We start from the raw sequence: 21256 nt of genomic DNA, 5'->3' as shown, positions 1-21256 counted from the left end.
TTCCAGTCACACGAGAAATTGTTCTAATTCCCTTAGTTTCATGATGGATATGTTGACCTAAAAGGAAGAGGCTGAGGCACGAAAGATAATTCAGAGTTTACCTGAGCCAAAGCGAGGACAGCTGCCTGGAAGACTCAGACTCAAGGTGCCTTGGACATGAGCTATGTCAGCCTCAGTTGCAAGCAGGTTTTTAAAGGCAAAAGGGGACAAGGGGGTGGGCTGATGCAGAGTTGATTGACAGGAATTCTCACAGGCTTACAGAGTTGACGTTGATTAGTGATCGGCTCTCTGTTGTTGCACTACAGGGTATGTGTTGCCGTGTCCCGCATGCTGCATCTGATGGTTCTTTGGTCAGTGTAGAGCCCACATAGCATGTGGCTTCAAGAGGTAATGATTCAGCTCCAGGGGAGTGATGTGACCGCTGTTTGATTTCAATGCCTTGCTGGGCCTCATAATTTAAAGGGGCTCACATTTTTCAGATAGAAGTTTCTTTCTTTCTTTTTTTTTCTCCACAGATGCATGGCTTCACAATTGCAACACTCGAGGATGTTCATGGATTTCAGTCTAGGGATTGAGGATAACTCTGGGCTCTTCCTCCATCTGTTTCAGGTACCACGGAAGTTGAAGAGAAAAACAAGAGTGTCTTAGGAAGAGTTGGGCTATTTCAGAATAGCAAACTCTGCTGCCCTAGTCACTTGTGGTACTTACTGCTTATTTTCAGGTCAGCATATGAAGAGAAGTCATGCACAAACAAAATTAAACAAATCAACACCTCCCCACTATATTTCTTTAATGCCATTACGCATCAGCCACATCACTATGAAAAGCAATTTAAAGTATTTCTGTAACGTGATAAAAACCATTATAATCATCTCTGTTAAAATGGTAACTTCTTTTTATCTGCTAATTAGAGATGAAGCCACAGAAGGAATGCAGTTCCCACCTTGTTATTTTTTGTTTTGTTTTTTGATTTATGGTTATTTTGGAGTGGGGCAGGAAGCTGAAATATTTAATAGTCTAGGCAGATCCTTGATGGTGGGTGGAGTACTTTAATAACTGTAAAATTATGGACTTTATTTTCTTAATAATGATTACATAATGCTTCCAGCAGTATTCAGGGAGATAGATCAATAACGATAAAAAGAAAGAAGAAATAGATCTTATGTAAACTGCAGAATTTGTTGCATCAGTTTACAAAATTAAATGTAGCTTGAGAAAAATTAGGTTGATAGTTTTAAAGGAAAGAGGAAAGGAAAATTTTTTTTTTTTTTTTTGAGACTGAGTTTCACTCTTGTTAGCCAGGCTGGAGTGCAGTGGCACGATCTCGGCTCACTGCAACCTCCTCCTGGGTTCAAGCAATTCTCCTGCCTCAGCCTCCTGAGTAACAGGGACCACAGGCACGCGCCACCACACCCAGCTAATTTTTGTATTTTCAGTAGAGATGGGGTTTAACCATGTTGACCAGGATGGTCTTGATCTCTTGACCTCATAATCCACCCGCCTTGGCCTCCCAAAGTGCTGGAATTATAGGCGTGAGCTGGGAAATTGTTTTAATGAAAAATATGTTTGAAAGGATTCCGAATGGCATGGCTTGCATGAGAATCAGAAACATTCTTGGACACTATTGACAAAAGAATGACCATCTCCATGAGCTTTTCCATATACATTCTCCCCATTTATTATTCCAATCCTGGTTTCAACTGGGAGAAACCAACATATGTAAATATTAATCATTCTGAGTAACCAACTCTTGATGTAAAAAACCTGGCAACTATTAATAGAACAGATAATGAGCCACTTTTTATGAAATCTATGAGCAGACTGATTAATACGTTCTGCATGTTTACTGAGAGATGAAAGGAAGGGAAATAATAATCGCTTGATGAAAGTGATTACTTCAGTTTTATAGATTATTGTTTTTTTCCCTTGTGCTGGTAATATCCAGTGAAACTAAATGAAAATGTCTGATATTCTTAGGTGCAAAATATTTGAATTGTTGTAAATGTTTCCTTTTTATTTTGAGACATTTTCCAGAGGTTTCTCTATTTTGTAAAGAGCCAGTTCTTGGACTTATTGACCTATCTTGGTGTTTGGGTCTGTTGTCTTTTCATTTTTTATGCTTTAACATTTATTATTTACCTCTTCCCAGTCACCTCAGGATTTTTTGTTTCTGCAAGTTCTTTGTTACTTTTAATAATGTTTACTTATAGTTACGTATTTACTTTGAATGTCCAAGAGATTGATTGTAAGGGTCTTAGTTTCTTCTTCTTGCACATTAGTAGATTGTTTTTGATTTCCTTTCTGCATAGGGAAATTTCATAATAGAGGTAGAGAGAATCATGAATTGAAATTCTATGTGCCCCTCGCCTAATTGCAATAATTGTCATTGTTTTGCTAATCTTCTTTAATGTATCCCAATTATTTTTCTTTTTAGGATATGACATCATGTTAAACACAAATACTCCAGTTTCATAATAACTTTTATTGGTTCCTCGACTCAATATTATTTAATTATTTATTACATTTTCTCGTATTCAAGCTGTTTTTATTTTTAGTAAGATGTTTAATGTTTTAATGTAGGCAATGCACATTTCTATTTTTCTTGATTCCTGGCTATTTATTGTCTTCTTTTGTTGGTTAGGTTTTCCAGTGATTGAGTTCAGAAGAGTGGTGCTGTTCATTTTCCTCTCTTGGTATAATATCTTACAGTTTTGAAAATATTTCATATGTTAGGCTGGGCTCGGTGGCTCACTCCTGTAATCCCAGCACTTTGGGAGGCTGAGGTGGGTGGATCACCTGAGGTCAGGAGTTCAAGACCAGCCTTGCCAACATGGCAAAACCCTGTCTCTACTAAAAATACAAAAAGTAGCTGGGTGTAGTGGCGGACACCTGTAATCCCAGCTACTTGGGAAGCTGAGGCAGGTGAATCACTTGAACCTGGGAGGTGGAGGTTGCAGTGAGCTGAGATTGCACCATTGCACTCCAGCTTGGGCAACAAGAGTGAAACTTGGTCTCAAAAAATAAAATTGTATATTTCATGAAATTTATTAAAATAGAGAAAATGTAAAGGAACAAAATTCTCTCAAGTTCTGTTATAGTAATCATAAGCATTGCATGCTATATCACCCCAGGCCATTTCCCTATATCTATTGGAAATCCCACTTTGCATACACCATCGCGTGGAGGTTTTTTTCTTTTAAATTGCCTCATGATATTGCATCAAGGTCATGTTGTCTCACTGGGATTGAACCTGTGAGGGTCACTGAGGAATTCCAAACTTCAAGTCTCTTGGGCATTGTCAGGCCTTCCTTACACAGATTCTTCCACGCTTCAATGGCCCCCAACCCAACCCCGACCAACTGAATGGATTTCTCCCCTTGGCCAAGGGCCCCCCAAAGTCACCCTGAAAAACTAGCCCAGGCCATGATGGATAGATAGGGAGGTGAGACAGGCCTCATTATACTCCCACCCCCTTTGGAATCCAGGCACAACTGATCAGCATTCATATTATAACAGAGATCTTAAGGCTGACAAAACAGACTCTTTGTAGCAATGAGAGACCAAAGTCCAACCTGACTCTAGTATAGCACCTCATGACAGATGGCAGGTCCTGAAAGAAAAGTGTGTTTTACCCCAAAATAGATTTCTTTGATATATTTTGAAATGGCCCTGCAAAGCCGTCTCTTGTGGGGAATATCTACATTCTATAGAGAAGCCTCTTCCCTTTCCAGGTCTTTCCCTGGTCCAGGAAAGACTAAGAGTCTGGCACCTTCTTAAGTCTGGTCAGAGACATTTACCATGATTCTCTCTGAAGCCTGCTACCTGAAGGCTTCATCTATATAATAAGAATTTTGTCTCTAAAACCCCTTATCTTAATCCCAACACACCTTCCTATTGATTCCGGGTGTTTAGATAATAACTTAACTCTTTCAACCAATTGCCAATCAGAAAATCTTAGAATCCACCTCTGACCTGGAAGCCCCCTGGTTCAAGTTGTCCCACCTTTCTTGAGCGAACCAATGTATACCTTCTTGTATTGATTAATGTATTGTGTCTCCCTAAAACTGATAAAACTGAGCTGTAGCCAAACCACTTTGGACACATGTTCTCAGGACTTCTTGAGACTAAGCCTCAGGCTTTGGTCACTCATGTTTGGCTGAGAATAAACCTCTTTATATAATTTAGCAAGTTTGACACAGTAAATTAGAGCCCATCCCTACCCGCTGAGCATCTGGCTGTTGTCTCCATAACCATGACCTTGCTCTCTCAGCCTCTCCTTGACCTGCTCTGGTCTCTGCTTCTTGTTTCTTTAAAGGCTCCCAAATTCTTTCTGGCCCTTTAAACGCTAGTGTTTTGTCTCTGTTCTATTGTTCCAAGTTTATACAATTTCTCTGATTCATCTCATCTTCACAGAGCTCTCATCCTTTTTGGGACTTCATGGATTCCAGTTAAGAATTTATATATAGTTGAAGAATTTCACATTTGTACCTTCGACCTAGAACAAAGGTGAATTTATCATTTCCTTCTGCAAGTCTTGTTCCTTTGTGTGTTCTTCACCTCAGTTTGTGACCCTATTATTCATCCAGTTCCCTATACAGGAAATATAAGCATGAGTCATGTCCTTTGGGACATTTTGTCAACGGATATTTAGTTCTTTCTTATTGATTTGAAATAATATGCTATTTATAATGGTATTAATATGCTTCTAAAAAATACTTGACCACACTTTTTTCTTTTTAACTGATAGCACGAAAAGGTTTAATATTAATGTAGTCACATGCATTAATCTTTTATGTTTTCTGCATTGACTTTATGTTTAGAAAAATGTTTCTGGGGCAGAATGTCTTAAAATTCAAAATTATGTATTCAGTGTAAAACACAGTTTTTGTTTTTTTGTTTTGTTTTTGAGACGGGGTTTTGCTCTTGTTGCCTAGGCTGAAAGTGCAATGGTGTGATCTCGGCTCACTGCAACCTCCATCTCCCAGGTTCAAGTGATTCTCTTGCCTCAGCCTTCCAAGTTGCAGGGTTTACAGGCATGTGCCACCACATCCAGCTAATTTTTTGTATTTTTAGTAGAGATGGGGTTTCTCCATGTTGGTCAGGCTGGTCTCAAACTCCCAACCTCAGGTGATCTGCCCACCTCAGCCTCCCAAAGTGCTGGGATTACAGGTGTGAGCCACCCAGTGCCTGGCCAAAACATAGTAGTTTTAAAGCAGCCTTTCTGAAACTTCTACTAAAATACCTGTGAAGGCTAAGAACACAGATGCAAACTCTTTAAACATCAGAGTAAGGGGACTTTGATGCCAGATTGTGAGAACAAGCCTCCCAGATGGATGGCTTTCTAAACAAACCCACTCATAGCTCACCCCACTTGGCATGCCAGGCTTCCTTCTGAAAGAATCTTGGGATCTAAGCTTGAAATTTCTTTATTACGTACTTCCGGATTTCAGCATGTAGAGCCTAAATGCTCAGAAAATTGCATCCTCATCTTTGCTTGGCCAGAGGGGAGCCCGGGCTCACCTGGGACCTCCCAGGCCCTGTCCTTTTGTGATTCCTTAGCACCTCTGAATATGTAGAATGCTTAGTCACTTTTTGTAATCCTTACATTACTCACAAGAGTACATGCTTTGGGGGAAAAGACTATTTCTTAATCACCTCTGCCTCTCTACTGCCCTAGCATGTTCCATATCACGTAGGAAGTTCATAATAAATGTCTGTTGAGTAAAATTGAGGCAGTTAAAATCACATTAGTGTTTTGATAGTGTAGAAAATGTTGTCATACATTTCCACAAAAAAGATTAAAAAGTACTTATGATTCATAGATGCTTTTAATATATCTTTATTATTTTCTCCAAAGCATAAGTTTTCAGAAAATAAACGCATTTGTTTAGATTTATAAATAACAAAGAAAACACATCTGTACCTGGCTGTGCCACAGATTGCTTACTGCAATTTCCAGATTAATTTATTGTCTCCCTGACAATAGATTAAAATCTCTTTCTATGCTGCCAGCATCTATGAAGGCCAAGACAGCTCACTCAATTTCTCAAGCCAGGGTCCTAGAAGCTTCTTAAATTCTGCCCTTCTCTTTCTCACTCCACGTCAACCCTGTCTTTATAACACCATTTTACTGCTGAATTCTATCTTGTCCTTTAGTTCTCATAGTTATCACCTCCTTGAAGATTTTTTCCCATTTAGCATAGAGCAGTGCCCTCTTACCTGGTTCTTGTGCCCTTCGTTTCACCTCCGTGGCCTTTTATTCAATATCCATAGTACAATAAAATGCATATGTGACTAAATCAGTGCTTTGCTTAAAGCCAACTGCTGGCTCCCATCATTTATGTTCTAGCTTGTGCAGTGACTCTTATGACACAGCCTTGACTACTTCTCTTTAAATATTGCCTGCCATCCCTGACCACTTCCCTCAAAGTTATATATTCTAAGAACTATCTAGTTGTTGAAGTCATCTGCACATTGTCATGTCATGTAGTCACACCAACTGCTACACCTTCTCCTTTGCCTCCTTATCACTTACAGGGACTTTCTCAGAAGAAAGCAAATTATTCATTTCTGCATGGTACTGTATAGAATTTGCATACTTCCATTATTTCATTTACTGTTGTAATTCTTTATCCATGCCTCCATCACCTGGGCTCTTCTTTAGTATCTTTGCAGGGAAGCTGAGAACCTTATTGGCCTTTAAACCTATAGAATCTCAAAAAGAAATTGACAAAAAATAAACTCAAAACAGAGATTAGTTGAGCCCATGATCTGCAGTTTTAAAGGTAGAAAGATCTTATTTAGATAAACATTTAGGTTACTGTGTCTCTAATTTTTCTCTGATCTTAGATGATAACTAGGAGTAGATGAAGAATTTTACTCTGTATCTCTTGGTCCAACATGCGTTTCTGTTCATGTTTGCCTAAGATAATAATACAGATGCATTAATAAAAATCATGTAAAACAACTGTGGATAAGAAAAATGTTTCATATTTTTTCCTTGTTCTCACTGAATCCTCTCAAATAGTTCTATTGTAAGACATTGTACCTGAATTCAGGCGCTGTTGCTACTGTTGAAATAACAATCAATTTCAATTGTATGAGGTTTTCTGTTTTTACTTGTTTTATGGATAGCATAAACCTGACCTGTTATTTCTTTACCTGGTGAGAAGAGGAAAGAGAACATTTTTTTTTCAGATTTATAACCACCGTAAAATTAGAAAATATTGATGATACATGGTTTATTAGTATTAGGGAGTGATTTCATGAATCATTGAAATGGGCAAGTTTGGGAATTGCTATTAAGAAAGATAATCACAACTGGAAGAAACTTTCTGTACAATTGTTTCGGAATGATTTACCTGTCAGTATATGTTAGCTAGAGCTATTTTGTTGTTAGAATCATGACACTGATAAAGATAAAGCCTTCAGCCTGTGACCAAAGATAACATAAAAGACAGTCAAGATTCCATTACGTGAACAAATCCTAACTCAGACAGCTACGACTTCAAGCAAAGGTGAAGAAAACCAGTTTTATGAGAGTCTTCCTACTTAGAGGTCAAATTCAGTGGAAGAAATATGAACTTAAAAAAGAACTCTGTAATAATCCTTCACAGTGACAGGAAGTGCATAGTTTTCTTCCCACGCTATTGGAATCCTTAGTGAATAAACGCAGTTTCCATAATATGGGATTCACGACTGGATAACAGGGGCAAGCCAGGTGTGAGACAGAAAGTGTGACTGGCCTGTCCCCTCCCACTCACTCACCCAAATGACTGGCAAGATTCCTTCACATGTGGAAAATCTTCATCAATGTTGGAAATTAGGAATAGGTATCTTATTTCAAGAAAGTGAAAGAAATTCTGTTACATTTACCATCAGTGGAGTCAAAGTGAAGTCAGAGAGCTGAACAGCTAGTCCCTGCTACAAGAAAATAATAAGCCGAAAGAGAAGTGGAGAGGAGCCCAACGCAGTCCCTGGAGGGCCCAAACAGGGTGCTGAGGGCGCTGAGGGCACTGGAGGCCACCTCTGTGGCTCTCTCCTGTGTGTGGCTGGCAGGCTTCAGGCTCCAGGAGCTCCAGTAGAAATGGTGTCATGAAGCACACCAGTGTGGAATCTTTATATGTACCACACTCATGCTGCCATGGAGAGAAAATCTCTAGAAAAATGCCCCCAAAGCCCATTCAGACAGCTGAATAGAAAAGTTAACGTGACTTCATTTACTTGTCTATATTTCTCTCACTCAGACCAAGAAGAAACCACATGAGCACTATGAAAATCTGAACAGGATCTATTCATATTATCTTCTCAGGACACGTTTACATTTCTATGACATGTAAGCCCTAACTGGACAAGTACAAATCTATAATTTTGACAACAGATTAAAGGAAAGGAGGGACTAGAAGTGTAACAAATTCAAAATATTTTTTCTGAAAGTGTTTTTTTTTTGAAAAATGAGAGGCCTTGATAGCCTTGAAAGGAGAAAATGTTAAAAATACAAAATTCTTGTCCTCAACGAGATTTAAAAGAAAACAGAATCTATCACTTTGTTTCTTAGTGTTTATTTAATGAGAGAACACTTAGAGAATCTTACTAAAATTATGGCTGTTATACCAGAAAAATACATTAACCATCACACATCTCTGTGTGCGTATATCAGCATATACACACAGAAATAACTTTTGCATGGAGAAATAGGTTTTCATTTTGAGGAGTTCTATAGCCTCTCAAAAACCAATCTACTATTGCTGTTACCACTGTATGAATTTGGGTTGTCCAGAGGGGCAGAACCAATAGAATGTATCTGTGTTTCTAACTATTTGTATCTCTAGCTCTAGCTAATCATATCCATATCTGTAGTTACACATACACCACCTCTCTCTGTATCTGTATCTATGTAGGATTTATCATGAATTGGCTTATTATCATATGATTCTAGAGGCGGAGGAGTCTTACTATCTGCAGGCAGCAAGCTAGATAACCCAAGAAAGACTGTGGTTTAGTTGAATCTCAGTTCAAAAGCAGAGACCAATATCCTGCCCAGCTCAAAGTCTGTCAGGCAGAGAAGCAAATTCTCACTTATGCCACCTCCGGTTCTATTGGCCCTCAAGGGATTGGATGAGGTCCATCCGAATTGGGGAGGGCAAGGTGCTTAACTCAGTTCACCAATTTAAATTTTAATTCCATCCAGAAACACCTTCACAGAAACACCCAGAAATAAGTTTCACCATATACACGAACACCCCATAGTTCAGTCAAGTTGACACATAGAAGTAACCATAGCGACCTATGATTAAAAGAAAGACTTTCTGAAAATAGGGCAATCTGAGAGAAGCTAATACTGACCTGAAGGCTCTGTTACGGGGTTAGGAGGTCAGAGCACAGGCTTTGGAATTGAGTAATTGGTTTTAAAACACTGGTTTGATTTCTTGATAGCCTGTGTGATTCTGGATGTATGCCACCTAGCCTGGGGCCTGGATTTGGTCAGGAACACCCAAAAATGATGGGTATGATTGGTGTCATCACAGAGTTTAAGAATACGATTCTTGAATTTAAAGTTGCAATGGAAGCAGTGAGCATTGTGCACTGAAAACATTGTAGATAAATTCAAAGTCTTGTAAAAAATATAAAAAGCGTCAGATGGGCTGGGCAGGTGGCTCAAGCCTGTAATCCCAGCACTTTGGGAGGCCGAGGCGGGTGGATCACGAGGTCAAGAGATCGAGACCATCCTGGTCAACATGGTGAAACTCCGTCTCTACTAAAAATACAAAAAATTAGCTGGGCATGGTGGCGCGTGCCTGTAATCCCAGCTACTCAGGAGGCTGAGGCAGGAGAATTGCCTGAACCCAGGAGGCGGAGGTTGCCGTGAGCCGAGATTGCACCATTGCACTCCAGCCTGGGTAACAAGAGTGAAACTCCGTCTCCAAAACAAACAAACAAACAAACAAAAAACAAAAAAAAACCCGCGTCAGCTGATGCTTAAAGAAGCAGAAAACAGAGTGTTTCGACTCTCAGAAACACCAATGAGAGGCACTGGAGGGGTAGCCACACATCTCTGAGGGAAAAACTGAGCAAACCGGAGCTGGGAAGTTTATGTTTGTGAAGAAAACCACAACAGTATTTTCAGATGCTAAAGGACTATTGAATACAAAACTGCCCATTCTCATCAAACCCTTGAGTAGTTTCTCCAGAACCATAAAAATGAGTCAACGTGTAATAAAGAAATGAGAAAATTATGAGCAGAAAAGAGGAGCCAAGATCACTGAAATCAGTCAAAATGTAAAATATCAAAGAATCAACCTAAACGGAGCCACAGGACTGATTATAAAATGTTTTTGTTTGAAAGAAAAATCTATAAAATTAAAAAATGTGATGTACAAGCCATATTAGAGGTTTAAAAGTTGGGAAATGGGAAGGCAGAATGTCTAATAACTCATGTTTTAAAAACATTTTAAAAGAAATGAGGCACTCTAGGTAAGTTCTAGAAGTATTTGAAATCTGTTATTTTAGTTATGGCAAGAAATGACACCGATCCGGAGAGCCTACGTGGGTCCCCAGAAATGAAAATAAGTGCTCATAGTGGGACTTCGCTTGTAATTCATGTTGGTATGCTGTTCTCTTTTAAGTGATTGAACATTTTTCTTTCAGAAAGAACCTAAGCCTGCTATGTTGTTTGGATTATTCATACCAAAAAATATTTATCTGTCACCTTAACCCGATAACACCATCTTGGATGGGGAAGAGCTCCAGGTTTACATTACCTTCTCCTCTAAGGATTATTACCTCCTGTCATTCAGCGTTCAGATTCGTGAAAACGAACTGTTAAGTAAGCCTGGCTTTGCACATTTTTCATCCATCTGTTTTCTCCCCTCAATATTCCAGTAAGAGAAATTGTGAAAAGGGTATAAACAGAATGACAGAGAGAAATCTTTTTAACACCTGGTATGCCTTCAGAGGCAGGGCAGCCTTCCCGGCCCTCCTGCTCTGGGAGCTAGCTTCCTGAGCCGCACGCTCTCCTTTCTCTCGTTCAAGGTGCTTTTCTTCCCTGTGCTGGAGAATTTCTGTATATTTCTAACGATCAGATTTGCTTAGGGTTCTGCCGCGCCCCTGCGAGGCTCCTCCTAGCCGGATCCCCAGCGCATCATCTCCAGGCACCTCTCCTAGCTCCCAACTCGCACCCCTGAGGGCACCTTCCAAATAGATGGTTAGTTCCTTCATCTTTGCCTTGGACCGAGCTAATTAGTGAAATTTTATAGAAATGTTTGACTCATTGGCAATTTATAATGCAGGTTGTCAGACAAGTTATTAAAACAACTGTGATAATCGTCTTTAATCCATCAAACCAGCAAGACATTTTTTTCCCTTAAATTATCGAACCCCTTGTAATCCCAGCTACTCAGGAGGCTGAGGCAAGAGAACTGCTTGAACCCAGGACGTGGAGGTTGTAGTGAGCCGAGATAGCACCATTGCACTCCAGCCTGGGTAACAAGAGTGAAACTCCGTCTCAAAAAAAAAAATTATTGAACCCTTAAAGAAATAATTAAAATAAAAGAGATCCTTTATATGCATGCCCGGTAATAGTGAAATTTATTTCAATTTTACTGGAAAATAAGTTGGCAAGTTATTTAAACATATTTTAATCATTTTATTCCATAATTTTATGTCCTAGAAAGAATTCTAAGAAATTCTTATTTTATCATTTTTTGTGGACACACATTGGGGGGCGATCATTAGATGTTCAACAAACGGTAATTAAGTAAATTCTAGTTGATGGGAAAATTATTGCATTTAAAGTGCTTTCAAGAAATTTATAATAACATGAAGAAATTCTTGTTTATATTAACTAAAAATAACAGAACCAATTGCATATAAGCCTATATGCTAAGTATAGAGTTTAGCTATTTTAACAGTGTAAAAAATATTTAAAAGAAATATTCCAAAATAATAAAAATGATTGATTTTGAGCAATAGCAATTCAGTGGGTTTTTTTCTTACCATTTTTAGTTTGTATGGTTCATATTTTAAATGGAAGAAAATACATTTATTTTATAGTGAGAAAAATGAATCAGAGAGTGGATAATTTAAATATGCATAATTAGGCAAGGCAGAAATAATACTTTTAAATAAAATCTAATTCCATATTCTAGTTTTTCTGGATCTTTGACTTTTTATTTGACCAAAAGCCTTTTTTCTCATGTGTTTTTCTTCAGAAGTATAACATTTGGCAGCGTGGAAGAAAAAGACCAAATGCATGCCTGGATCCTTTGTCTTTGAATTTATTCTTTTAACCTACACTACTAATCCAGAAAAATTGATGTGACATTTCTGTGTGAAATCAACAGTAAAACTGTTAATATGTAAGAATAAAAGGTTCTTGAAATTCTGCATGCCAGAGGGTACAATACTCACAGACTAATAATGTAGTGAGAGTTGTATGGTGCAATTGAACCTGGCAATTTCTCTTTCTGCCCACAGAGAATAGAAGAAATAGTTTAATAATGCTAACTATATAAAGCATTAAGATCTGCAAAAAGCAATTGGTGAAGCCGTAAGGAGAGAAACTCATCTTTGTTATGATTGATTGGCATCCTTAGTCGTCAGCTGTTGGCCACCTCCTCCACCTCCCCTGCTTTAGAGGGAACACTACCTGCTTTACAGGAAAGTCTTTTGACATTTAAACTCATTCTTTCACGGTTTTGGCAAGAGAAAATGGTGGATTGAGACTGAAGTCCTTAAAGCTAACAGTTTTGGGCAATCCAATATTACTAAAATTGAGTTAAAAAAATGTAGAAATGTTATGTATAAACCATGTTCCTCCAGCCAGCTCGGCTAAGCAAGTACAAACAGGGTGATTTTGATAGGATTGATCTCTGTGGTTTGGTTGTTGTTCTGTCTGGTGCTGGAGCAAAGCTCCACTGTCCCTCAGCTTTGCTTCCCTCCTGTCCTGTCCCCCAGAAACATCAGCATGCCATTTGGTTTTGCTTCATTATGCAAAGGCAGATTGTCACGCTCCTTCCTGGCCCCATTGTTCACGAGTGCCAGTCACCCGAGAATCCAGGGTTCTGTTCCAGGACACTGTCTTGCAGCACACCGAGCCTTGTGGGCCACATCTTGCCACTGCCTGTTTCCCAGTCTCTGTGTTCCTCGTGCCCTCTCACCATTGCCAGGATGCTTCCACCATCACACACCGCTGCTGCTGCTGTGCAAAGCCTCTGGTGCCTCTGCATGGCCTCAGTAGGTCCAAATTTACCCAAATGCCAACATTGTCTCTTTATTTTTGGAAATTGCAATGTACTTGAAGCCATGCTGCGCTCTGTGTTGAACTGGGAAAATCCTTCTCTTCTCTTGCCTTTGTGCTATGCTTAATTTGAGTGTTAGCAAAGAGCTATTGGCTTGAACCCTGATGGCTTATATAGCATAGAGTGAAAATAGCCATTTACATTTTAATTTACATCTCCCCTTCTCAGTGGGAGTTGTCAGATAGGAGTCCCTGGTAGGTCAGGTTGGGTGAATTATTGTGAGGGATTCTATTCAAACTTGAAATTGCTTTTCTTCATCACCTGCTAGGGTTTTATTTGTAGACTTTCTGACCAACTCCTTCTCTTTCTAGAAGTAATTTTGTCCTGGGGGCCCTCCTTGTGTAAATAGCCTTTGAATAGGTCTACCTCACTTGTATTAACTGTGTGGGAGCTTAGTTTTAATTTACAAGATAACCTTAGCATAGCATTAGACCAAAACTCAACTTTGAATGCTGCATGCTTCTTGACTTAACATAGATGTATTTTAGATTGATATATTTTTCATAAATCAGAAATACAAGTAGAAATGCAGACACAAGTAAAAAAGGGTATTTAAATATGTATGTATATGTAGAACAAAACATCACATTGGACCTGTAAATACACATTCTTATTATTGTTGATTACAAATAAATAATTAAATGGAAATTATTTACATTTTATACACATATATTCCAATAAGCATGTATATTTTGTCACCCCCCAAAAAGGTAATAGACACATGTGTTGTTTACAAACAGTAAATGTATGGTGGGCTACATGTGAAAATGGCAAGAGTGGTTGCTTTTGAAAAGAGGGACCAGGGCTTGGGACTCATGTGGGAGAGCTTTCTTACTTTCCAGTGTACATATTCCGTGTGTGAAAACCTGTTCACCTGAGGTGGGTGTCATTTTTATTATGATTAAACTTCAGAAAGTGTTTTACTGTGTCCCTGGTCTGTGCAAGGTGAGGATGCACAGGAGCCACTACAACTCCAGAGCCCTCTAAATGTTTGGCTGCAGAGCTGTGACTCATCATGCTTAACAAAGAAGCACTGTTGTCCCTCAGCAGTCTCTGGGAAAGCAGGAAAAAAGGCCAAGAAACAAACCTCTCGAACACAGAACTAGGAAGGAAAGGGTGATTTATTCTGTCGGGAGCAAGGCAGCAGACTTGCCCAACTGCCAAGCTCAGCTCACAAAGAAACTCCCCACCCTTTTAAAGGCTTACAACTCTATAAATTGCATTTGAAAGGATCTTGACCCATGAAATAGGTGTGGGGTGGGGGTTTGATTCTGTTTAAGTAAAAACAGTGCCTTCCAAAAATATTCCTCCATACCATGCCTGCAGTCTATAGGAGGGTGATTAAGGTGGCACCCAGTCTGCCTGAAGAGGGAGACCCAGGCATCTCAGATCAACTTCCCCTTTCTCCTAAGACTGTAAACTTCCCCTTTTCATTCCTAAGACTGTAAACCGAAGCCCTTTTCATATGTAATTCCTGAGACTGTAAACCGAGACCCTTTTCATATGTTAAGCTATAAACCTAAGATTCTTCCATGTGTAACATCTAAAGTATAAGCCTATATACAGTTGGAACCTTCCTTTGTTAGGCGAGCTTGGCTGTTAGACAACTATGCCACCTTGCTCCTGGACAAATAAACTCCTTCCTCCTGTATTCGGTGTCCGAGAGATCTGTTTCCTGTGGCCACTTCTGCTACATTTTTGGTGCGTTGGCTGGGAAGCGAGTCTCGGATAGCAGACAGCAGGAAAAAGTCTCCCAGGTGGTTTGCCTAGCCCTGTGATGCATCCCTGCAGGGGCCTCCTGCTTGCTGGGGTGACGCATCCTGAGAGCACTCCCAGGCAGGTATTTGCCCAGTGGAAAAGCCTCACCAGAGCGGAGCAGGGGGACCCTGCAGTGTGGATCCACCCAGTAGCTGAACAGAGGAGGAACAAGCATTTGGGGAAGTCTGGACAACTGAATTTGGTAAGATTGAACCTGGGAAAGTAGCCCACCCCGTTTTGGTGGAATTATGGCCTGATCACCCATGGGTGCCAGATCGGCACGTTGGAAGGTAGCTCTCTGTAACCTTGGAAGCTTTTGCTTATGGTTTTGAATTGGAAGGCGAGCGATCGGATGTGTGTCTGTGTGTAGATGTGCCCAGCCAGACTCATCAGTTGTAAAAGGTATTGGGCCCATTAGGAAGGGCCTCGTGCATTGAGCAATTTGTTAAGAATTAGAGACAGCCACATAAGGCTGAGTGAAGAAGCCTCTGGGTGTTGTAAAAGGATTGAAATGAATGTAAATTGGAGAGTGCTCTGTGCTGCGTCTTATTAGGCGGGAACTGCTGTGAGTGACCTAACACTCTCCTGACCGTGGGAATTGTTTCTTTAAAGTGTTAATATGGCTCACCCCCCTGGCAAGCCCGCCCCTTTAGAAACCATGCTGAAAAACTTCAAGAAGGGATTTAGTGGGAATTATAAAGTAACTATGACACCAGAGAAATTAAGGGTTTTATGTAGGGAAGATTGGCCAGCATTTAGGGTAGGTTGGCCCTGAGAGGGGACCCTAGACAGGCCCCTCGTCTCCAAAGTAAGGCATGAGGTTATATACAGCGAGCTAGAACAGCTTGATCAATTTCCATACATAGACTCGTGGTTGCAGTTAGTGTTAAACCCTCCGAAGTGGCTAAGAGAGCAGGCAGCGACTGTTTTAGTAGCCAAGGGACAGACTGCTAGAAACCACCATCCCCCTCACTGCCGAGAATCGTGGACTCCCAAGTCCAGGCAAATTCAGTGGCAGAAACAGGCAGGATTTGCATGCATGAATACTTCAGTTATTGGAAGTAGCTAACCAGGCATTTGTAAACCAAGAGGCGGTAAGCCAGAGGGAAAATCATAGGGAAAGGGAATGTCAGCCTCAACGGAAGGCTGACTTGTTAGCTGCTGCTATGAGGGGAACGCCCCCAAAAGTGTGGAAAATGGGAAATTCTTGGAAAGCCCCACAGTCTGCCCACCTGTGCCTGCAATTTCTATAAGTGTGCACTTTATCAAGAAATAGGACATTGGAAAAAATGCCCACAGTTAATAGGAGAAGAGAGAGATCCTAAGCACGAGGATCCAGATAGAAAGTGAAGCGGCTTTGTTCAATCTAATGGAAAGGCCACTGGACTAAAAGAGAGGGGGGCTGGACTTTAAGTGAAGGGGCTCTGTTCAATCTAATGGAAGGGCCACTGGACTAAAAGAGAGGGGGGCTGGACTCATATGCCCCCAGAGAGCCCACAGTCCAGATGACAGCCCTGTAATCCCCCATGGGGGGAAAAAAACCAGAACCAATATTGTTAGAGCTGTTAAGGTGTTAAGAGAACAGACCTTGTATTGCCAGAGAAGGGGCCCCTGCCTCCCCTTCTCTGGCAAAACCTGTTGTGCAAATCGAGGGCCACTATCCCATTAAAAAAAAAGAGACTCCCTGAAGCTAAAAATGCCTCAGGCAGGGGTCATCCAGGCTCTCACTGTCCCTTGGGAAGGAAGGTGGAGCCTTCCTAGCCAGAAGCAGAAGACTGATATTATCACCCAGGCCCGTGCAGGGCTTGCGTGGTTTTGCACCCAACTCATACACACAGTTGGGATTATCACCAGCAGGGGATAGTTGGTTTACGTAATTGGACTTAAAGAATACCTCCTTAGCATTGGACTGGCCTCGGAGGGTCAAAAACTATTTGCATTTCAATGGCAGAAACCTAGAAGCAGGGGTAACCACTCAATGCACCTGGACCCAGCTTCCCAGGGGCTCAAAAACTCTCTCATCATCCTTGGGGAGGCTTCAGCCTGTGACCGCCCCCCAGAAGCTTCTTGCTTGCATGCTGTCCCCAGATGCCGATAACCTTTTACTGGGACACCCACGGCAGTCAGGTGCGCAAACAAATGCCTTACTTCGGCACCTGGAGGACTGAGGGTATAAAGAGTCTAAAGGGAAAGCCCAGATTTGCCAAAAAGCAAATGGAATATCTGAGGTTCACCATCTGGAAGGGGGAACGCAGCCTAGAAGCAGAGAGGGAGCAAGCCACTTGCAAAGTGACAGAACCTGAGACTAAAAGGCAGGCGAGAGAGCTCCGGGGAGTGGTGGGTTTTGTAAATTGTACATTTCCAAACTTCCCAGTACTAGCCAAACCCCTCTATGATGTGACAAAGCGGGGAGACAAGGAGCCCTCTGAATGGGGATCCCAGCAGCGTCAGGCCTATCAGGAACTGAAAACAAAACTAATGACAGGTCCAGCTTTGGGGCTGCCTGATTTAAAAAAGCCCTTCACATTATATGTGGCAGAAAGAGAAAAAGTGGCAGTCAGGGTCCTAGTCCAAACAGTAGGACCTTGGCCCAGGCCTGTAGCTTACTTCCCCAAGCAGCTAGATGGAGTTTCCAAAGAATGGCCCCCATGCTTAAGAGCCCTGGCAGCAACTGCTCTGGGACGGAACCTAAATATCAAGGCACCTCCTGCAGTAGTGACTCTAATGAATACCGGAGGGCACCACTGCTTATCAGATGTTAGGCTGACTAGATACCAGGGTCTGCTATGTGAAAATCCCTGTATCATCATTGAAGTCTGCAACACCTTAAACCCCGCCACTTTGCTCCCAATGTCAGAGGGTCCCGTTGAACACAACTGTGTTGAAGTGCTGGACACAGTCTATTCCAGCAGGCCTGATCTTCGGGATCAGCCATGGACAGTAGTAGACTGGGAGTTGTATGTGGATGGGAGCAGCTTTGTCAATCCATGAGGGGACAGATGTGCAGGCTATGCTGTGGTAACTCTGGACACTGTAATCGAGGCCAGATCCCTGCCTCAGGGCACCTCAGCTCAGAAGGCTGAACTCATTGCTTTAGCTCGAGCCCTAGAGCTGAGTAAAGATAAAGTTGTAAACATTGACTCTGACTCTCGATATGCCTTCCCGACTCTCCAAGTACATGGGGTGCTGTACAAAGAGAGAGGCCTGTTAACTTCAGGGGGAAAAGAAATAAAGTATCACATGAAATTTTGCAGCTGCCAGATGCGTCTGGAAGCCCCAGAGGGTGGCGGTCATGCATTGCCGAGGACATCAGTGGGCCCACACCTCCGTGGCCCCGGGAAATTCCTGAGTGGATTCAGCAGCTCGCAAGGCAGCATCTACCCTCTACTGAATGGCAGTTACAGCCCTGCTGATTCCCCAGATCCCTGATCTAACATCTACTTACTCTAAGGAGAAAAGAGACTTTCTCCAGACAGAAGGGGGGCAACTGATTAAAGAAGGATGGCTCCAACTGCCAGATGGAAGAATAGCAGTACCACAGCTGCTGGGGGCAGCAGTTGTACAAGTCATACATGAGACCACTCATTTAGGTCAAGAGTTGCTTGAAAAGATGTTGGGCCGGTACTTTTACATCTCACACTTAGCAGCCTTGACCAAAATGGTGGCACTGCGATGCATTACATGTTGGCAACACAACGTGAGGCAGGGTCCAACTATTCCCCCTGGAATTCAAGCTTATGGAGCAGCTCCGTTTGAAGATCTCCAGGTAGACTTTATTGAAATGTCCAAGTGTGGAGGACATACGTAGTTGGTCCTGGTGTGCACATACTCTGGATGGTACTGGAAGAGCCCATGAAATAACCTGTGTGCTGCTTTGAGATCTTATCCCTAGGTTTGGACTACCACTGCACATTGGAGCACACAGTGGACCAGCATTTGTGGCAGATTTAGTCCGGAAAACAGCAATGGCCTTGGGTATCACATGGAAACTGCACGTTGCCTACTGACCTGAGTTCCGGAAAAGTGAACCAGATCATCAAAAACAGCTTAGGGAAAGTGTGTCAGGAAACAAGAGTGGGTGCAGGCACTTCCCTTGGAGTTATTCAAAATTAGAGGCACCCCCTTTAGGAAAAACAGGATATTCCCCTATGAAGTTTTATACCATAGGCCCCCTCCCCTACTCTGGGTATTCCTAGGAACTCCTCGTGAGTGAGGAGAGATTGAGTTAGGATGCTGGTTACCAGCTCTAAGGAGAATTGCTTAGGATACCTCGACCTAAGTAAATAACAAATGTCCTGTAAACCTTTTTCTCCCCAGTTCTCCCTTTCTCAGTAGGCAATCACGTGTGAATAAAGGACGTGAGTACAGCCCCTCTAAAGCCACAATGGAAAGGAACTCAGACCTGATCCGGACCAATCCCACAGCTGTGAAGGTAGAGGGAATCCCAGCCTGAATCCACCACAGCCACATAAAAACCAGCAACAGCTGAGACTCAGACCAAGGCAAGGACTGCAGAATCACCTTAAAAGGACAACAAGCCTTGCTCCAGCCACGTTCCGGAAGCTGGCTGGTCCACGCATGGCCGAAGCATGAAGAGATTCATCGTGGGACTTGTTCTTCTTAATATTTGGACTTGCACAGTAGGAGCATTAATTTTGAAGAATGCCCTCAGTATGTACACCAGGTGGGACATAAAAGTTACTGCCATTCTTTTGTCCTGCAGTTCTTATAAATGTACGGGGACACAGAAGGGAACCTGTTTATATAACAGTACTCAATATAAGGTGTGGAATCCATGAGACGGACAGGCAGCTGTGTCATAGGCCTCATTAAGCCCTCTTTCTTCCTATTATCTGTTAAGATAGGTGAGCTCTTAGGGCATCCAGTTTACTGCAATAGAGAGAAGAGAGACCTAAAACTAGGGAATTGGACAGATGATGAGTGGCCACCGGAGAGAATTATTGAGAACTATGGGCTGGCCACATGGGCTAAAGATGGCTCATGGGGATACCGGACCCCTATTTACATGCTCAACCGGATCATCCGGTTGCAGGCTGTTTTGGAAATATTCACTAATGAAACGGGCAAAGCTCTGTCCCTCTTGGTCTGACAAGAAACTCAAATGAGAAATGCAATTTATCAGAACCGGCTGGCCCTAGATTATTTGCTAGCAGCCAAAGGGGGAGTCTGTGGAAAATTCAATCTAACCAACTGCCGTCCGCACCTAGATGACCAGGGGCAAGCAGTGGAGGATATTGTACAAGACAGGACCAAACTGGCACACGTGCCTGTACAGGTAGGGCACAGATTTAACCCTGAGTCCTTATTTGGAGGTTGGTTCTCATCCTTGGGAGGATTCAAAACCCTCATCATAAGGGTAATAATAATAATAGGTGTTTGTTTACTGCTCTCTTGTCTACTCCCCCTGTTCCTTCAGATGATTGGGGGATTCATCACTACTGTAGTTAGCCAAAAAATGACATCATAAGTGTATTATATGAAACATTATCAGTTGGTTTCTTCAGAAAATCTGGAAAGTGAGAATGAAACTGAGACCTCTCACTAATATTATAAAGTGATGAGGGTCTCAAAGGTGGGGATGAAGAGGGAGACCCAGGCATCTCAGATCAACTTCCCCTTTCTCCTAAGACCGTAAACTTCCCCTTAAGCTCTTTTCATATGTCATTCCTGAGACTGTAAATGAGATCCTTTTCATATGTAATTCCTAAGACTGTAAACTGAAACCCTTTTCATATATAATTCCTGAGACTGTAAACTGAGACCCTTTTCATATGTTAAGCTATAAACCTAAGATTCTTCCACGTGTAACATCTAAAGTAAAAGCCTATATAAAGATGGAACCTTCCTTTGTTAGGCGAGCTTGGCTGTTACGCAACTATGCCACCTTGTTCCTGGCTGAATAAACTCCTTCCTTCTGTATTCGGTGTCCGAGAGATCCGTTTCCTGTGGCCGCTCCTGCTACATGCCAGCCTTTACTTCTCCTATTGAAATGCAATGTGGAAGTCTAGGGGGAGGTGATCTTAGATGTTTAGGTCTCCTTCCTCACTGGGATGGGCTTTAAGATCTCCACATACACCAAAATCCACACATATCAAGTCCTACAGTTGGCCCTACAGATCCCCTATATGAAAAGGCAGCCCTCTGTATATTTGGATTTTGCATCTTGAGAATACCGTATT

At 41.7% G+C, this 21256-nt stretch overlaps 1 long non-coding RNA gene across 1 annotated transcript; it reads left to right on the top strand.

Annotated features, from left to right (window-relative positions):
• Positions 1-14977: 14977 nt before the first annotated feature.
• LOC108592826 (uncharacterized) lies at positions 14978-20996 on the top strand. The gene is made up of 2 exons (XR_001913106.4): positions 14978-15258; positions 19374-20996. It is a non-coding gene; the product is annotated as an uncharacterized LOC108592826 (long non-coding RNA).
• The last annotated feature ends 260 nt before the right edge of the window (positions 20997-21256 follow it).

The sequence above is a fragment of the Callithrix jacchus genome, chromosome 11, assembly GCF_049354715.1.
Source record: "Callithrix jacchus isolate 240 chromosome 11, calJac240_pri, whole genome shotgun sequence".
In the NCBI taxonomy this organism is placed as follows: domain Eukaryota; kingdom Metazoa; phylum Chordata; class Mammalia; order Primates; family Cebidae; genus Callithrix; species Callithrix jacchus.
Note: the sequence above shows the minus strand (reverse complement) of the source record. Positions and strands in the feature narration are given on the sequence as shown.